The following is a 21,302-nucleotide window of genomic DNA, read 5'->3' as shown; positions in this document are numbered from 1 at the left end:
CATGTGGGTGACTGAGACAAACACCCTCTATGGGTGTTTGTATGCAGCCTAGGACGTAAATTGGCACCTCTAACGATTATCGTTTTCGAAATTTTGGGAAATCTTTTGCACCTATATTTGTTTAAATTCAGTTGATTTCTGAGTGCCACTGCAGATTTCAAAAAACAGCAGTAGAACTCAGAAATCAACAGAATTTAAACAAATATGTGTGTAAATTGCATGGATAAATGCATTTATCATATAAGCAAATAGAGATTTTGGAATGAATAACTCATTTCATACTCACTGATACAGAAACTAATGGTCTGAAAATACTGTAAGACCATGCAACAATTGCCTAAACTATTTAAGGCAAGTGCTGCATGCCAGAGATATGCTTCACTGTTGGAATTCTTTCAAGTGGAACTATAATGAGAGATTTGCATGTTAAAGACAACATTTGTGAACTAACCTGAATTAATCTAACAGAAAGCTTAGGTGTTGAATGTTATTCGTAACTTATTTTAATGGTATTAACAACACCAGATGAACTATTTCATAACCTGAATTAATAGTTTAAGATCAGAATTTCTCACACTTCGACTTAGATAATCCATCATTCTAATTCATGTTAGAGCAATCTTCTCTCAAACATTTCTTAAATGTAACCTACTAATGAATGGACTTGGTGGCCTTTATGTTGAAACCATTTTGAAGTAGATCAAACATATGATTCACCACATCAAATGCTGTCTTAGTATTTGCAAATTCTCTTCTCTACGAACAGGCAGTTTGAGTCAAACAGGAGCAGTTACACAAGTGGCATCCAGATACAGATACACAATGAATAAAAAAGGAAGAGTGGGCTTATGGATTAAAAAAACTTGAAGTGTATCCAACAGCTAGAAGTAACCAGCATTTTATCAACACATTCAGAAATACCATTTCCACTTTCTCTCAGCAACAGCAGAAGGATATGACATATAACTGTGCATACAGTGGGTATATACACAATGTTTGAATTCCAAGATATTAAGAAAAATTTACATGGAAATAATCTTAATAACAAAGGTACGTCCATAATTTAAAACATAGATGGCAAACCTGTGGCATGTCCAAGAATTTTGCTGGCAAGTCAATGATTTACAGGTGATATCCTTTTATACACTTATAAATTATTCAACCTTTTTTTTTAATTGTTACAATATTTTCCAGTTAAATTTTCTTTTACAAAAGAGAGCAACTATAAAGATGTGCATTTGATTGGTGCGGTATTGACAAAAGGTCGCGCGACCCAAAGGCAACCTACAATTGTTGAGTTGAAATGCTAATCCTCTTCAAATGATAATAAATTTAGTTTAATCCTTTACCCAAGTGTAGGCAAACAAAGTTAGTGCCTGAAGTAGTTCAGGACTGAGGCAACTCGCAGCAAAGGTGGACCAAGCTCTCATCACTCCTTGTCTCAGTATCTCCCATAATGCAAAGGGAAGGGCTACTACTCAGACCGATTTCGCCCTTTATTGAGGTCTCGTCAGTGGGAGGCAGACCCAGAAGTGGTGATACTAAGGCAGAAGCAATGGAGAGGTCATATTTACTTATACGAGTTGCCAAAAGGTGTACCACCTTATTATTAATTTACTCTGGATTTAGAAGAAGATGTTGGAAGTTTATTTTCCACTTGGTTAGACTATAATAAATTTAGTTCAATCCTTTACCCTTAAGTGTAGGCAAACAAAGTTTGTGCCCGAAGTAGTTCAGAACTGAGGCAACTCGCAGCAAAGGTGGACCAAGCTCTCATCACTCATTGTCTCAGTATCTCCCATAATGCAAAGTGGAGTGATGAGAGCTTGGTCCACCTTTGCTGCAAGTTGCCTCAGTCCTGAACTACTCCAGGCGCAAACTTTGTTTGCCACTTGGGTAAAGGATTAAACTAAATTTATTATAGTCTAACCAAGTGGAAAATAAACTTCCAACATCTTTCTCTAAATCCAAAGTAAATTAATAATAAGGTCGTACACCTTTTGGCAACTCGTATAAGTAAATATGACCTCTCCATTGCTTCTGCCTTAGTATCATCACTTCTGGGTCTGCCTTCCACTGACGAGACCTCAATAAAGAGCGAAACCGGTCTGGGTAGTGGCCCTTCCCTTAATGCATAGCATTATACATGTTCCACAAGGAGATGTGCTTTGCATTATGGGAGATACTGAGACAAGGAGTGATGAGAGCTTGGTCCACAGTTGCCTCAGTCCTGAACTACTTCAGGCACAAACTTTGTTTGTCTACACTTGGGTAAAGGATTAAACAAAATTTATTATAGTCTAACCAAGTGGAAAATAAACTTCCAACACCTCTTCAACCGAATTCGGGGTGTCGTTTATCATTCTGATGAAACTTCTCTTTATCGGTGGGCTCAACTCACACAAAGATTTAACGTTTGGTTGAATTTTGTTGTTGCTTGTTTGTGTTTGAGCTGGCACAGTAACTCACATATGCATTATATGGCATATTTCAATTCGTGGTAGAATTTTATTTGAAGTTAGCCTTTGTGATTTGTCATAATGACATCGAGAATTTCAAATGCAATAAAACAAACATTTATTTCATGTAATTGAAAAATTGGACACGAGTTTTTAGTTAGATACTGTGTTTCCAGTGCAACATATGGTTTTGCTTGAGTCTATACAGCATAATTTCTGTGAGAGGGGACATGTGATTCATTAGTTAGCTATTTTTATTCCAGCTGTCTCTAATTGCACTATTTGTTGAGAAATATATTACACAGACTGCAAAAGCCTCCGTACCTTAATCAGGGATAGAATAAAACTACTTGTTTTTCTTGCATTTGCAGTATAATGGCTGTTGGGGGGGGGGGGGGTTGTTGTTAACAGTGGGGGAGCAAGTTACTATCCCCTCCACGTGAACATGTTTAAACATTTTTCGTGTGCGAGGCATATGCAAGACTCTTTAATGTCTTTTTTCGTAAAGTAAAATCAGAGGTGCCAGTCATACGTGAGGGTGAGTTATTTTCAAGTAAATATGGTAAGCTTTCGCCGACAAGTTGACATCCTTCTGCTGCTTCCCTTGCTCAGTTAACTTCGTTGGTGAGTTACAATGCATAAATATTTTTCTCACTACTGTTTTTTTTTCCCCTCAAACTAACATAATGAAAATCAATTTAATAATGCAATAATCAATTTTAACTGAATAACATTATAAATTTATATATAAATAAATATTATAAATAAAATAAAATATTTATAAACATATAAATAATTATCTATAAAATATTATAAATAAATAAATAAAATTAGATTAATTTTCTATTAATTTTCCCCCTATTAAAAATTGCCCGGCATGTCAGCAACTCGATTTGGAAATTTTTGCCACACACACATAAAATGGTTTGCCACCACTGATTTAAAACATCGATTTAGAAATACAAGCTGACTTTATGTATATAAAGTGATACAGTATATATAACTATCTACAGATACAATTACAATCCATTACAGGCTGTATATTGTGCGAAGTCAGTAGCGTTACTGGCATAAACAAAGCTCTTGTATGTTGCACAAAAAAATAAGACTTCCAGATGTTATGAAGTATATAAGGCCAATCCATATCATGACGTTTGGAGAAGACACATGCACTGAAATAAAGTTTTCTTTCCTTTCATGTTTCACTTTGCATATGTGCTTTTTCTAATGGATTCTGAAACTTTTCTGTTTGGCCAATGTAAAACTTTTCGTGTGAACATGGAATACTATGGATCCAACGTATTTTACAAATATCTTTAGGCAAATGTAGGAAGATTTGTAAGATATGGACTAGTTTGAAAGTGTTTGAATGTTATCTGTCTTGATTTTCCTCCCAAGTAGGATAAAGAGATGGTGCCCTCGTCTTAATCTCTAGAGACACGAGTTGGCTTATCAGAGAATGAAGTCTTGTCCCTAGCTACCTTAAAACGATAATGTCTGTTCCCACCAAACATATTTGTATTCTTCCAGAATATGATTATTCAGGAGGCATACAAAGATTAAGTTTATGGTGGAAATTGAAAAGGATGACAAATTACCATTTTAAGATTCTTATCAAAAAAACATTGAAGGCACAGAGATATCTACAGAAAACCAACTCTCAAAATGAGCTGGCATATTGTCCTATATGCAAGTTCAAAATATACAGCCTTAAAAAACTGTGCTCTAAGATTAGTAAGAACAAAGAAAGAAGAGAAGACTATTGTTCAACCAATTCCTTCAAAATAGATATTCAAGAATGTTATTAAAAACTGCTATTCTCTGATAAACCAACTAGTGTCTCAAGAAATTAATTACATGGCCACTATTTCTTAAATCCTAAGTAGGTGGAACACATCTTTTCCGAGCATTATGATATAGATTGGTGGTCTGTTCGATGTCATACCTGGAAGACACTTTTTGAAGAATGTTTAAGAGGTTTTCAGAAGTGATTTGTTCGTATGGCACCTTGAACAGAAACCAAGGCCGTTACTTCATGATATCTGCACAAATTTGTTTGCATAATATACAGGACCTTTTTAATGTCAATAACTACCCACAGACCTTTTGCACCAACTGACACAGACACCACATATCTAATGAAATGTGCAATTAACTATTGTTATCAACTACTTTCATTTTTATAAAACAAAATAATAAAGTGTTCTAATCTCTTTGCATGGTCTGCACTGCTTTTCATAGCAAGGCAGTCAGCTAATTTGCAGTGGAACATCAAAGTTTATTTAAGTTTTTTAATAAATCTATGAGCTTTTACCCCACATTATTTATTTCTCTAACTCTTGTCCTTGCTGGCCTGGTTGGTCAAATGGTTAACATATCCGCTCTTCAGCCAAAAGGCTCGGGTTTGAACCCCACTGTGGGCATGGATGTTTGTGGAAATACTAGTGGTGGTGGTGGGCAGTAGATGGCGTTGGTGAATTGAGTGGTGGAGACAGTCTTAGAATAGGTGTCCTCCCTCGATGAGTCCTTGGACTCCCTGGAGGTGTCACGTAATAATAATAATAATAATATTTATCACATTAAAACTCCTCAATGCATTTAATAATTCTTTAAACTATTGCCACCATCAAATTCACAATATGTACCATGGTAGAAGTTGTGGGGGGAGGGGGATGGCAATGAGAGGATATTTTGATAATACCACAATTTTTCACCAAATTAATCTGTTATCTGTCAAGACTCCACTCCACAGTATTGTCAGATTTTATATTATTATTATTCAACAGAAAGAAAAATTGGAACATTTGTTTATAAAACTAGACTATTGAATGACACAAATGTACAATGGCTACATGAACAAAGAATTAATATCTAGATAAAATAAAACAAAATGAAGGAATAGAAATAGAATTCTTGTGTAGAGGCTTAAGTGCTGTGAGGACATTATGTTGGAGGTTTAATGGATTTTTTACAACACTCAAAAAGAATTAAATTAGAATTTAATGCTTCCTATATTTCGTCCTAGTCACTAGGACATCTATGGGGATTACAAAAACAATTAATGTAACATGCACAACAAAAACTTACAATACTAAGCCCAACCACGTGGGTGACACTAAGTCCTATCTAGGTGGAGTGCCCTCTAAGGGCGGTAGTAGGTGGGCTGGAATGTAAGGTGGGACCTCTGGTGATGAGTGTTTCCCAAATCTTCGGAAGCTTAATGCAACCGTATTTGTTAAGATTTGGTTGGTTTCTGAGAGCTGCTGCTGCTTCTAAGTCTCTCTTTCTTGAATTTGCTGTGGTGGAGCATGGTGGTTTTCTTCCATGATACTCTGTGGGTGGTGTCCAAAACATGGTCAGCCAAGCCTGAATGGCCATAGTTGTGTTTAACGATGTACGACTTGTGTTCCTCCAGGCAGATGGATGCTGATCTGCCTGTCTGTCCAAAGTACGCAAGCTTACAGGAACAGGGTACTTTGTAAACTCCAGGCAGAGAGAGAGGAGGGAGCTGATCTTTCGTAGAACGGATAAGGGTAGCAAGTTTGCGGTAGGGCTTATATTTTAAGCCCTACCGCAAACTTGCTACCCTTATCCGTTCTACATTTTGCCTCTTTACAAGGCCTTGTAAAGAGGCAAAATAACATCCTTATCTTAACATGTGAATGTTCGTTTCCGCATTGCAATTGTCTTTTGAATTGTATTTGCAATCTTTGCCACATGGCCCTAAACTTCAACTTCCTATTTATTAACACTACAAGATCTTAGCCTCATCAGTTTCTTCATTTTGATCTTCAAAGGCACTTTTTACTGCATGAATCCACCTAGTTCCTGTTCTTCCTCTAGGTCTTTAGTTTAAATGAACATAGCACACGAGAATGTCTCAGACTATATATTTCTGAAGGCTAATAATGTCAAGTGCTTTCCTCATATCTTCATTTTTAATAAGGTTCTACCACTGATGTCTGTTCACTTCCTAATCTTTCTCAGTGTTCTCATATCTGTCTTCTTCAATCTTTGATCAAGTATTTTATTTCTAACACAGCTCACAGATCATAATTTAAAACTGGTTTCAAGACTGTCTTCTATATAGCAAGTTTAGTGTTTATGACTAATTTCTCTCATATTCAATATACATGTATTTAGTTGAATTCCTACCATAACAATTTTGTGATTTCTGTTGTTATTTCCATACTTAATTTGCATCTTCACAAAAATTGCATCTAATGAGCTGAATGTTTTAGGTTCTCTCTACAAGATGCAGCTGATGTTTGCAATGTTCCTGCCTACTTTCACGGTCTTTCTATTGGTTATTTTCATACCAAATTTATTAGAGTAGTGCTTGAATTTAGTTACAGAATGCTGAAGCATTGTGTTGGTTTATTTAGGAGTATAATATTATCATCATCATCATCACCATCATGCGTATCAAGGATTTAGGCCTAGCATGGCCTGTTCCGGCCCTAGAAGTCATCGTTTAAGAGGACGTCCAGTTTTCTTTTTCCTAATGGATTGTACCTAGTTTCTCATAAACTTAATTTCTGCTGCTAATAGTCTTTTGTCTTTTTGTTTTATTGTCCAGATTTCGTTTCCATACATTAAGACTGGGAGGGCTAATGCACTGTATACTTTTAGTCTGGTTTGTTTTTGAACTAGGTTTGATTTAAATATAGTTAATTACACCTGTTATTTTTAAATATTTTTACATTTATATCTTTTTTATTTTCATATGTGATACTACTTCCTAGGTAGTTAAATGAATTCACCTGTTCTAAGATCTTGTTACCTATTACTATTTCAGTTCTTGCTGGATCTTGTCCTTTAAAGGCCATAATTTTTGATTTTTCTGTTGATATTATCATACCATAATCTTTGGCTATCTCATTTAGATCTGAAATAGCTTTCTGTAAGTTATCTTCAGAATTTGTAATTATTATTTGGTCATCGGCAAAAAAGGAGATTGTTTAAGTTCACTATAGGAGAAAGTTTAATTCCTTGATGTAAATTTTTATTCCATTTTATTATTATTTCATTTAAGTAGTTATTAAAAAGAGTTGCTGAGAGGGGAGATCCCTGTCGGATCCCTTGGTTTATCTCTCTCGTATACGATAGCTCGTGATTTAATCTTATTTGTATTTGATTATTTTCATATATACTTGTGATAGCTTTTAGGATATTATTTGGTATTCGTCTTTCTTTTAATATGTTAAATAATATGTTTCTTTTAACTTTGTCAAATGATTTTTTAACTCCAATAAATGCAATATGTGTTTCTAAATTGTATTCTCTTCTTTTCTCTATTATTAATTTTAGGCAAAAGGCCGGGTCTATACATGATCGTCCTTTTCTAAATCCATTCTGTACTTCCAAAATAAAGTTTTCGGAATATTTCATTAGTTTGCTATTTAAGATTCAGCTATATATTTTGTAACAGGAATTTAGTATACTGATACCTCTATAGTTTTCAGGGTCATCTCTATTATCTTTTTTAAAGATAGGAATCACAATTGCTTGTTTCCATTCTATTTGGGGATACCAGTTGAATAAATTTTATTTAAAAATAATAAGAGTCTTTCTTTGAATCTTGTTCCTGCGTATTTATATAGTTCTGAACCTAGCTTATCTTCTCCAGGTGATTTTCCATTTCTTGTTTCTTTCAGGCTGATTTCTAATTCTTCTTTAGTTATTTATTTTTCATTTTTGTTAATTGTTTGCCAGTTGTCTTTTTTAAAATATCTGTCTGTCCACAATTCTGTGTAGTAATTTTATGTTTTCTTTGGTATCTGCATTTAAGTGTTTCAAAATCTTACATACATTGGGTCTTATTTTATATAAATCATGTTCTAAATTAGAGACAAATTTGTTCCATGATTCTCTATGTCTTTTTTGTATATTATTATTATAATAATAATTATTATTAAGAGAGTCAAGACATCATTGAGGTAGGGTATACTATTTGTAACAGCTGTTCTTGAATTCTTTCATGCTACTTGCACACAACATCCAACAGTAATCTATTCCAATCACAAACCTCTCTATAAGAGAAAAACTCTAGCCATCACTCCACCACCCCAACAGCATTCATTCTTAGCATCCAAGAGTGCCCTCACATCCTTTCCCCCCACCTAAACCATTTCTCCATAAAATGAAGAATTCTATTTACTGACCCACCCATGTGGGGCACCTGTTCGTGGTGGAGGGGACCTCCCAGTGATGATACTGGCCCTTTTCATTCTTCCTCTTTTTCTTTGCTTTTCTTCCCATATTCTTTGCTCTACTTCTCCTGAGACTTTTTCACTATCCTTTTTCCAGATCACCAACACTGGGATCTAATGCCCTGCCGGCATGTTTGCCGTGCGGTGCACCCCATGGACATCCAGAAAGGGGGATCCTGGTAGTCTTGCACTACTTTGGCCCTGCTTCGGCAAGAAAGGTGGTCCTGGATGGCCCACCATCCAGGGTCAACGGTACTGCAGTAATTCTCTCACCCAATGGTTTGGGGTCAGGATCCTAGACCTGCTCCAGTGATAGTATATTGTCCCGGGTAGCCCTGGTGTTCCATTCCTGAGCACAGTCTTTGCTTGCTGGGTAGTGGGTGGGGAGCTCTGCCGCCGAATTAAAAATTCTTTAAATATGAATTTTTCATCCTCAAATGTTTCAGGGACCCTAACAAAGTCCCAACCAAGTACTGATAATATATACACAGCATATGGAAACAGAAGTAAGAAACAAAAGATATCGGATACTAACATAAATGTACCAACCTTTTTAATCATTCATGCAACAGGTGAAAAACCAATTTGGAAAATGTCACTCTTCTTTATCCAAAAAGATTTAGAAGGACTGGCAGGCCCTCCCAAAACTCTCAAGAAATTGTTCTGGTGATATCCTCGTGGAAACAGTGTGCAAACAACATTCCGAGAAACTACTGAGAGCAACGACAATGGGTGGAATACAAATTGCAGTAACACCTCAAAGAACACTCAATTCCAGTAGAGGAGTGATATCAGAATGGGCTCTCCTTGATGTTCCTGATGAGGAGATATGTTCAGAGCTTAAAGATCAAGGAGTGATGGATGCGAGGTGCATCCTGATACGCAGGGATAGTTGCCTGATCTCAACCAAGAACATCATCCTTACTTTTGATATACCTAGGCCTCCGACATCTGTAAAAGCAGGGTATCTCAGCTGTCCTGTTAGAATGTACATCCCTAACCGGCTGAGATGCTTTAAATGTCAAAGATATGGACATGCCCAAACTGCCTGTCGTGGTTCTACTACCTGTGCCAGATGTGGTAGTAAAGAACATGATAATAAATCTTGCTGTGAAAAAAAAGCTAAATGTGTCTACTGTCAGGAAGATCATCCGGCATACTCTCGTGCATGTCAGAAATGGAAAGATGAAAAAGAGATACAAAAAATTAAAACAGAACAAAACATAACATATGAGGATGCAAAAAGAAAACTGGCCACCGTTACAGCTGTTCTACGATCCTCTTATGCTGAAAAAGTGCCAAAACATGTATGTCTATTCCACCATTTGATAATTTCACTATACCTGAACTTTACAATCGCAAGCACTTCTCTGTTGAGCACATTAATCACAAGACCTATGGCCTTACTCCAGAGACAACTTCAAAAATGGTCCCATTCGATGAAAACTCAACTGTCAAAAAATTATGGTGGAGACTTCACTCAAAGATAAACCACCAGACATTCCAACAGAAAAAATGGATACCTCGATATCCACTGAAAGCAAACTAAACATACCAACTGACCAACAGACCCTAACATACTTGATGTTTTGAACACTCTATCAGAGGAAGAGATTGACACTGGCCATCCATAGTTCCCTAAAACAGTGGATAAATATAAATCTGACAAAGGTAAGCCTTCAACCTTTCGAAAACCACACAAGTCAATAAAATCAAGACAATAGGAAAATGTTTACGATGTAACTGTCGTGGGATAGGCCAGAATATCGACGATATCAAGATGTTGTTGAAGAAACAAACCTTTCTGTCTACAGGAAACTCAATGTTGTACGTAAGGATAGAACTAGAGATGGAATTCGTGTGTAGAGGCTTAATGGATTTTTTACAACACTCAAAAAGAATTAAAATAGAATTTAATACTTCCTATATTTCGTCCTAGTCACTAGGAGATCTACGGGGATTACAAAAACAATTAATGTAACATGCACACAAATCTTACAATACTAAGCCCAACCACGTGGGTGACACTAAAGTCCTATCTAGGTGGAGCGCCCTCTAAGGGCAGTAGTAGGTGGCCTGGAATGTAAGGTGGGACATCTGGTGATGAGTGTTTCCCAAATCTTATTTGGGAAACACCCAATTAAGCTTCCGAAGATTTGGGAAACACTCATCACCAGAGGTCCCACCTTACATTCCAGACCACCTACTACCGCCCTTAGAGGGCACTCCACCTAGATAGGACTTTAGTGTCACCCACGTGGTTGGGCTTAGTATTGTAAGATTTGTGTGTACATGTTACATTAATTGTTTTTGTAATCCCCATAGATGCCCTAGTGACTAGGACGAAATATAGGAAGTATTAAATTCTATTTTAATTCTTTTTGAGTGTTGTAAAAAATCCATTAAGCCCCCAACATGAAGCTAGAGATGGTCCTGCTCATGGAGGAGTAGCTATCCTAGTGGGCAGTCATACTCCTTTCCATCAGGTCCAAATTAATACTTCTCTGGAAGCAGTAGAGATTCGCTTCTCTGTGGGATTTCTTATTACAGTATGTTCAATTTATTTACCACCAAATGCTGATTTAAATGAAATTGATCTTGATAACCTTATTTCGCAACTGCCTGACCCCATACTTTTGATGGGCGACTTTAACGGTCACAATACTCTATGGGGTAGTGCCAACACTAATAGACAAGGTCGAATCATTGAAAAAATTCTTGATGATAATAACCTTTCCCTTCTAAATAATAAACTCAATACTTTCTTCCATATGTGTACTCGCTCATATTCTGCAATTGATCTTACAATCTGTTCCCCTTCCATTCTTCCACTGCTCATGTGGGACGTTGAAGAGAACATATATGGAAGTGATCACTTTCCTGTTCTTTTTTCACAGGAACCATGTTCACCCACATGCTATTTGACAGTTCCATATACAGACTACAGACAACTTATAAGATCAAAGCTAATTGCTCAGTGGGAGTTAACATGGCAAGAAGCATCAACAAACAAATTATATAACATTAAACCTGAAATTAAACACTGGCATTCTAGTCAATATACAAAGAGAAGGTTGTCCTTGTTAGGCTCCGCATAGGTCACAGTCAACTTATGCATTCTCATTTACTGAGAGATGATGACCCTCCCATATGTGAAAAATGCAACACACATCTCACTATTCATCATATTCTGGTAGATTGTCAAAAATTTACACGAGAGAGGAATGAAATTTTCACCTATCTAACCAAGACATATACACTCAGGGAAATGCTAGCAGACTGAGGAAAATTGCATGATGTTTTTAATTTTAGAAAGAATTAATTTGTACAAACACATTTGATCATAAATTTGTTTATATGTAAATACTTTTTTTGCTTAGCTTTTATACATACATATTATTCATTAGGTTAAATCTGACCAATTATGTATTACCATAGGCCTTGATCTTGTATATTTTTATCACCCTGCTGTAATTTTGTTAATATGTAAATACCATAATGCTAAACTTATGCATCACTTTAATTTTAATTTTATTTTTTTTAAATTAATTTTAATTATTTTAATTATATTTTATTAATTATTTTAAATTAATTTTATGAATCACTGCTGTATAATAATTCCTTTCTGACTCTTTAAGTATTAGTATAATAATGTTTGTTGTAATCTTACTAGATGTAGACACTGCTTTCCTCGACTTGTTTTGTATATACACATGTTAACCTATAGTTATCTATTTATGTACTGCTGAAATTTCTGCAGTAATTTTGTTTATATGTAGATACTGCATCACTTAACATACATTTTGTGTACTTTATTTTTCAAATAATCATGCAGTGCTGTAGGACATCTTACCTATTTGTATACTTTCTAGTAATTTTGTTTATATGTATTGCTAAATTCTGTTTATACTGCATTGCTAAATTTAATTTTCATCCATGCATATTGTATAATAATCCCTTTTTGCCTATTTTTGTACTGCTATGAAGGCATCTATTATAATTTTATATATATGTAGATACTGTATTCCTTGACTTAGTGTTTCATATATTATGTATTAACTTATATTGTTAACTATTTTTGCACTACTGTAATAACCTCTGACCTTGTGTGTTGCTGTGCCCTCTGCAGCAGTTCTGTTTACCTAGAGATTCTTGTACAGACATATTGTTTACAATTTTCTGTAAATGCTAATATTGTAACCTTTAGTATGGCACAGTATGACCTTTGTAGTTTTTGTGCCAAATAAACTATAAACCAACCAACCATTTACTGAAATCCTGTATGACCCTTTCAGAAGTTTGTAAGTCTCAATCATATCACCTCTCTTTCTCCTGTTTGCTAGTGTTTGCAGTCTACAAATTCTCAATCTGCCTTCATAATTAGTATGCAACAATCTTGATATCATTTTTAACACTCTCCTCTGCACACTCTCTCCAATATATCAGAATCGCAATGGAAACCAGAAATGTGCAAAATAGTCCAAGTGAGGTCTTATCAGGGCCTTGTAAAGAGGCAAACTGACTTCCTTATCTTTACATGCCAAGGTCTGTTTCAGCATTGCAATTATTCTCTGAGTTTTATTTACAATTTTTGCTATGTGACTCTTGATCTTCAACTTCCTGTCTACTAAAACTCCAAGATCCCTATCCTGATTAGTTTCTTTTAGCATAATCCCACCAATATAATACAATATTCGATATCTAATATCATACCTTACCTGAAATCCTTAATTCAAACATCCCAGCATTCCTTTTTAAAGTATCATGAAACACACTTGCAATTTTAGTTGCCAATTTTCTCTAAAAGTCATAATGTAAAAACCATCTTTGGTTGTTTTACATCAACCAACTATTTTTTATGGAAGAAAACAATTTACCAGCAATTGACTGGCTTGGCAATGGGCAGGCCCCCCTCTTGCTATGTTATGCCAATCTTTTCATGGAAGATCTTGAAAGTACAATTTTATCTCAAGTAGACCCCAAACCCACAATATGGTGGAGATGTGTAGATGACATCTTCATTGTGTGGAACCACAAAAAAGATGACTTATTTGAATTCCTAAATAAGATCAACTCCTTTCACCATTCAATCAAATTCACTCTGGACCTTGAAAAAGAAAAACTACTATTTGGATATCCTAATTAAGAAGCAAGTTAATGGTTGTTTAAACCTCTCAGTTTATAAAAAACCCACGAATACAGAATGTTATTTACACTTCAGCTCCTCCCACATTTCTCAAAAACTCAGCATTATACATATGCTAAAGAAGAGAGCTGTCCGGATTACAACAGACCAAAAAGATCAAGACGAATTGACACTGATATCCAACAACCTCATCTTGAATGGCTACCCTGGAGACTTGTTAACAAGATTCTGTTCTCTGATCCACCAGAAAGACAACAAGAAGACACTCAATTTATTACCATAATCGTCATCCCATACGTGGGAACAGCCTCTAACAAGGTTGCTAAACTCCTCAAACCACATAAAATAAGAGTGACCTTTAAATCTAAAGACACAATTCGAAAACTCTTAAGATATCCAAAAGACTTCCATCCTTTCTTTAAATATGCTGGAGTTTACACAATATCCCATGCTCGTGCGGTTTAAGTTACATCGGCCAAACTTCAAGAAGCCTTGAGATAAGACAGGGAGAACACATTGGATATGTCAAAAAAAACAGGCTTATCTTCCCATTTCTCCACAACCAACCATGTCATTGAGTGGGATAAAAGTTGTAATCCTTACTTAGAAGAGGATTACCGCTCTCGTATTTTTAAAGAAGCCACAACAGTCGCCCGTGCTATAGAAAATCTTAATAGGAACCAAGGTTTAATCTTATCCGAGATCTGGAAGCCCCTCTAAACATACAAGAAATTAACTTTAGTACCCACTATAAAACATTCCTAAACAATAACAAGTGAAATCATGTATGCACCACACGTGTATTGTACACATTCAGTGTTGTTTTGTAATTTATAATTAGAATTCTGTTAATGTCTAGTCTGTAACATGTTTTGTTAGCTTTAGTTCCTATCATCAGTCCTGTACCTTGAAGATGCCAACAGCTCAAGTTGGTATTAAAAGAATTTTTTCTCAGATACGTGATCAACATTTCCCAAATAGTCAATTTACATAGCTTCTGTGGTCAAGAAAAAAAAAAATATATATATATATATATCGTTTAATATGCATTAATATAATTCAATATTAACCTTACATGTATATAATATGTATGACATATATACAATACACAATTTATATTTTTTATAAAAGAAAGAAGATCATCAGAGAGAAGGACAACTGCAAAGCTAATTTTATATATATATATATATATTCATTTTTTTTTTAAAATTAACTGACTTAAACCCGAGAATTATAACACAATGACATTTATTTGAAAAAAACGCAACATGTTTCGTCAAAAATGACTTCTTCAGGCGATAAGAACATAGAAAGATAATAAAAGACACTTAAATTAACATTGACACACTCTAAAGCTAAACAATTATAAAGCCATAATATTCGACTGTAAATTACAGTTATTATGAGCTTGAACTACAGTCCTAGTTAAAGTTCTATTGTTGTACACCTGTGCGTGTGTGGAATCACGCGATCTCCAGTATCTAATAGTAGAGTTGAAAGAGCCTGCCAAATTATAGCTAAGATTATTATTCAAATGAAAAGGGTCTAAGGTGATTTCCCTTGACTCGACAATGCGGCGCTCTATTTCATCATGGCTGATGTGTAGGTTTGAAGTCAATTTCATGATGAAATAGAGCGCCGCATTGTCAAGTCAAGGGAAATCACCTTAGACCCTTTTCATTTGAATAATAATCTTAGCTATAATTTGGCAGACTCTTTCAACTCTACTATTAGATACTGGAGATCGCGTGATTCCACACACGCACAGGTGTACAACAATAGAACTTTAACTCGGACTGTAGTTCAAGCTCATAATAACTGTAATTTACAGTCGAATATTATGGCTTTATAATTGTATAGCTTTAGAGTGTGTCAATGTTAATTTAAGTGTCTTTTATTATCTTTCTATGTTCTTATCGCCTAAGAAGTCATTTTTGATGAAACATGTTGCGTTTTTTTCAAATAAATGTCATTGTGTTATAATTCTCGGGTTTAAGTCAGTTAATTTAAAAAAAATTAACATATCCCAACCCCGAGTTAATAGTAAAAAAAAAAAATCAGCTAACGCCTTTTTATTCCCGTATACGGGAGTAGGCGAGGCCATTTAGCCCTATCTAACTTTTGGAGACTGAGTGGGCAGTTCAATCTCCACTGGTACCCAATCAGAGACAGATGGCCCAAGGCTATCACTAATTAAGCGGTACGCAGTGAAGAGAGACGGCTCAAATGTGCCGCCATCTCGTGGTCCCTAACCCTAACACAATATATTTAATGTCTGAAATAATGTGGGTTCTACGGTCGATTTTCTTGAGTTTACAGGACGAAAAACCCGAGTTTCCGGGAGGAAAAACCTGCTTGCCTGTGCCAGAGATCGACTAACTCGGGAACCGGTCGAAAAAAGGCTTAGAAAAATTTCCTCTAGTCGCCGACTAGACTCGAAACCAAGTCTTCCTTCGTGCGGCCAAGCGCGGTGGTGTGCAAACGCCACATCCACTGAGCTACACAGGCTCTCGAGTTAATAGTACGTTTCATATATATATATATATATATACACACACACACCCTCTGTCCAAAAAAAAAACCAATATTTTCTTCACAAAGGAGATGAAAAACATCTCCTTTATGAAGAAAATAATAGTTTTAAAAAATACGAATAAATGGTTTATTTAGACAATAGTGATCATGGAAAGGAAGGGGTTACTATAATACTCAATTTCAACACAATTTTAAGACAGAACAATGCAGGAAAATTTTAAAAAGGAAAACTGGAAAATGAGACCTTTCTGTGCCTATTGTTCAACAGAAAATGTTGGGGGGGAATTTTTTCAAGTCATCAGAGAGAAGGACAACTGGCAAAGCTAATTTTATATATATATACACACCCTCTGTCCAAAAAGAAACCGAACTTTTGATAGAAAATAAATACAGGCCAATTATAATTATTCAAATAAGTTTTTTCAATCAATATACTCTCCCTCAGCTTCGATACAGTATTTGGAATGGTCGCTTTCCTTTCATCGGCAAATGAAGTCGGGGGAAGAGAAAGAAGTCACAAGGTGCTAAATCAGGTGAATACGACGAGTGATCAAACATGGTTTTTGCTCAAAAACTGTTTCACAATGTTTGAACGATGAGATGGTGCATTATTGTGCAAAAGTGACCAGCTGCCTGCATCATGATATTCATGCCGTATGCGACGAATTCTCGCTATCAATTGCTTCAAAACTTGGAGATAAAACTCGCCGTTGACCGCTTGGCAAGGCAGAACAAATTCTTTCAGCATAATGCCCTTGAAATCGTAGAAACAAATCAGCATTGTCTTTACTTTTGACTTCGCCAAGCGACTTTTTTACGGATGCCCCTCTTCTGGTGGTCTCCGCTCAGCACTTTGTTTCGGGCTCATACTCAAAACACCACATTTCGTCACCAGTAACGATCGTTTCAAGGAAGTTTGAGTTCCTTACAAGCAGTTTTAATGAGGTCCTTGAAGTGTTCAATTCGATACATTTTTTGGTCGTCAGTCGACTTGTGGGGAACAAACCGCAAATTCAATTTACGAAGGTCCAAACTCTCGGTCAAAATGTTGTACACAGTTGATTTTGGAATTCCCAATTCATCTTCAATCAATCTCATGGACAATTTTGGGTATTCTTTGATGAAATTGCACACTTTTTTGATGGCCCAGCTTTTCGTCATCCTCAAGCGTCTCACGACCACTTTGAAATCGCTTCAACCCGTAAACTTCAGTACGGGATAAGCATTCATCACCGAATGCTTTTTGAAGCATTTCATGCGTTTAGGTAAAACTTTTACCAAGTTTAACACAAAAGTCAATCGCAGCTATCTGTCTGAAACTCATTTTCCGACCTTCATCAAAACACACTGTCACTCTTGGCACTATAATTCGGCTTCTAATGAAACAAATGTCATAAACAGTTGACACAACACTAATAAAGGTTGCCACTTTCGACAATAAAAAGATACAACAGGTGGCGACACTAGTTTCTTCTATTTTCAAAAAGTTCAGTTTCTTTTTGGACAGAGGGTGTGCGTGTGTGTTTGAACCTCTATAGCTCAGTCAGTATAGACAAAGCCTTTTGGTTGGAAAGACCTGGGTTCGATTCCTGTCCATGATGCAAGGAACCTTTATCTGGTCTCTTTCCAGTTAGCCAGTTTCGTACAGAGGCGGGGGGGGGTCACTCAGAAACTTAGGTTTTTCATCCCCCAGAACAGGCAAACTGGCCCGATGAACACAGATATTTACACCATGAATACTTACAACAATATATAGAAGAGATAGGGTCCTCACCACATGTTGTAGTAATACCTGTAGTTATTTATGAGTCAAAATCATGGTAGTCAACTTTCTAGATAGGAGATGGCAATTGAATGGGATGGGTTATAAATATTTTAGGAAAATTCGGAGAAAACACAGGATTAACAATTATGGCAAAATGTTGAATTTTAATTCAGGAAAGAACTAGTCATTATTAAATGTGCATAAACTCACAAGGGGGGGGGAGAGAGAGAGAGAAAAAAAAATAGTATACCATAAGTTGTTTGGGATGAACAGTCCAACTTCTTTCACAGCATATATCAATGCCTTCAACATTTGTAAAAACAATCAACAGGACTGAGTCTGCGCTCTGATGAGCTAATTGAAGAAAAATTTGCCTTCTTGGAGTGCAATTTCTGTAGATCTGTGCATCCCCCCCTCTCTCTCTCTCCCAGGTGGCAATATTGCAACATCACCTCCTCCTTTAATTGAACACTGCTTGGCATTCCTCCTGTAGTTTTCTGCCAGAAACCCACCAGAAGGATCCTGAACAGCATGCACACCAAAAAGGCTTCTGGTTCTGATGGTATCCCACTAAATTATTATTATTTGCTAACCTCCATGGAATCAACAGAATCATCGTGGGAGGCTCACTCAACCAGCAACATGTCTATCATAATGAACTTTGAAATTATTTACACTCCCTGCATTCACAATGCACTCTGGCAGTGCATTCCTCACCAACAACTCTCCATGTAAAAAAATCTATTTCTCACATCCTTCTTCACCATATCTTTATACAACTTCCAGGGATGGCCATTCTTTTTATAATTCCTTCTGTATTAATCAGGTAGAATCCCTTAATTAACTTCAAGATCGCTATTATACCTCCTATTTTCCTCTTATCCACCAAATGCTCTTCATAACCAGTCCTCCAGGATCCTAATAACTTTGGTCATTTGCCTTTGGACCCCTGGTGACCAAATCTGAGCACAGTAGTCTATGTGTCCTCAGACCAATGCCTTATATAGAGGCACCACCACATCAAGAGATGTGGTCCTTTACCATCTTGACACTATTATACTCAGCTGGCATCCACCACATATAAAAGCAAACCTATTCAGCAGATTCCAAAAAGAATGAGACAAGTGTTTAAACTATGAACAACTGCTCACACTTCTATGCTGTCTAAAGTAATGGAGTAAATTATTAACAATAAATTTCTTCAACATCTAGGAAACTGCTAACTAATCAGCAACTGTCAAAATGGATGTCAAGATCTACAGCAGCTTTACACACCATCATCATCCATGTCTGGACATTTTTCAAAGGCATCTGATTGGGTCTGGCATTGAGGACGTCTGAACAAATTGCCATCTTATGATCTGCATTCCACCCTTTGTAATTGGATTGCAAGTTTTTCTCTTCAGATTTTCCTATTAATGCTGCTGCTTCTTAGGGCTCTGTTTTCTTCCCTTTATTCACAGTTTTGTTGATGACAGTACATTCTCTATTCCTCCTACATTCATATGACAAACCTTTTGACTCAAACATTCAAGTATAAAGATCGGTACCTTAAACACAGATCTTTAGAGTGATAATTACCTTTGATAATGCTCAGCTTAACAGTCAAGACCATATGTCACTTCCTAAACTGACACTTACTCCTAGCCTTTCCTAGTATAATCAAATCACTTTTATATCATCCTCAGGTTCAAAAACTTGGCATCTTTTGCTCAAAACATTACTTTACTTGCCTAAATTTTCTTGATGCTATTCAAAAAAAAAAAGAAAAGATATTTCAGCTATCTGATAATCCTTAAACTCCTTCCGGCCACAGTCTCAGAGACAGCAGCTAGATTCCCAAAGATATTTCTGTGGGAATTGTTTAGCAAAAGTGGCATCCATCATGTCCCACTGCTGCTAAACTCGTCATATCGACTAACATGCTTTTAGCATTTAATTATTGACTACTAATCCTAAATGTTGATAAACTACTCCTATTTATCTACCTTGGTTCTGTAGAACAGCCCTCCCATGAAGATCAGCTCATCAAAAAAAATATCAAGATTACTTTTCTTTTGATTCTTGCCTGCACATAGAATAGATTTGCTATGGGCTTTGCAGCAGCTCATGTGAAAATGATGCATGTGTGTATGCACACATATACAAATCCATGTATGGGATTGCAAGTATATAATGAGGAAGTATTTTTTCCTGTTAAGGGACACCATGTCAACACTTTTTTTTTCCATTTCAGAGAGGTAATGAATGAAAAGCATGGCTACTGTTATACTATAAGATAATTAAGAAGCATTGGACTACAATAATTTGGTATATGCATCAGTCTGGTAACAATGGTAATTAATCAGTATATGATTAATCACCACTGTAAATCACTTTTTAAGATCTCTGATAGACAGTTATGCCTTCTTCAAATACGCCAGTGTCTATAACATCCCCTGTTCATGTGGATTAAATTACATTGGTCAGACCTCAAGAAGTTTGGAAATAAGAAAGAGAGAACACAACAGAGATGTAAACAACAAAAGAGAAGACAACTCTGGGTTAGCCCTTCATTTCTCGAGGACAAAAGCTCTATGCCCTATTTAGAAGAACATTTCTACCCATGAAACACAAAAGAAACTATAGCAGTCATCCATTCTAAAAGCAACCTCAAGAGAAATCAAGGTTTAATTCTAGCTGATATTTGGAAGACACTCATTAAGCACGCCAGAGTTAAATTTCGTTGCTAATTACAGAACGTTCCTGCATAACAACAGTTGATATCATACATGCTCCATGCGTTTGATGCAAGCGTTCTTCTGTATTTGTAAAAAATACAATTGTATTCGGTTCATTCCTTCACGAACAGTTTAAGTTGTTTTGTATCTCTTTTATACACCCTGACGAAGCCAGACAGCTAAGTTGGCGAAACTGTTGGTGTTTTTTTACTTAGTATCAATTATTAAAATCCTCCAGCCAATATACAACCCAGTTTATGTTAATTTCTTGCAAAGGTTTTAGTTGTTAGGAAGCACTGAAGTGAGGACTGTTCCAGAGAATAGAAGCAGAAGGAATGAAAGAAGCAGGAGGACCAAATTTAGTGCACTTGCAGTTGGACTGTAACGTTGGGCAGGTAACGTGCACATTTTAGCAGGCTTAGTGGAAAGAGAAGAACAGCACCTACCTATGAAAGTACTTTGTCG

General features: G+C 36.1%; 1 protein-coding gene across 2 annotated transcripts in view; it reads right to left on the bottom strand.

The window, feature by feature from the left end:
* tral (LSM14 family protein trailer hitch) overlaps positions 1-21,302 on the bottom strand; it is a 210,000-nt gene that overhangs the window by 104,043 nt on the left and 84,655 nt on the right. The gene's annotated exons all lie outside the window — the stretch shown is intronic.

Source organism: Typopeltis vanoorti, chromosome 9, assembly GCF_054136105.1.
Source record: "Typopeltis vanoorti isolate ZY-2024b chromosome 9, IOZ_Tvanoo_1.0, whole genome shotgun sequence".
NCBI lineage: Eukaryota > Metazoa > Arthropoda > Arachnida > Uropygi > Thelyphonidae > Typopeltis > Typopeltis vanoorti.
This window is presented reverse-complemented; position numbering and strand designations above follow the sequence as displayed.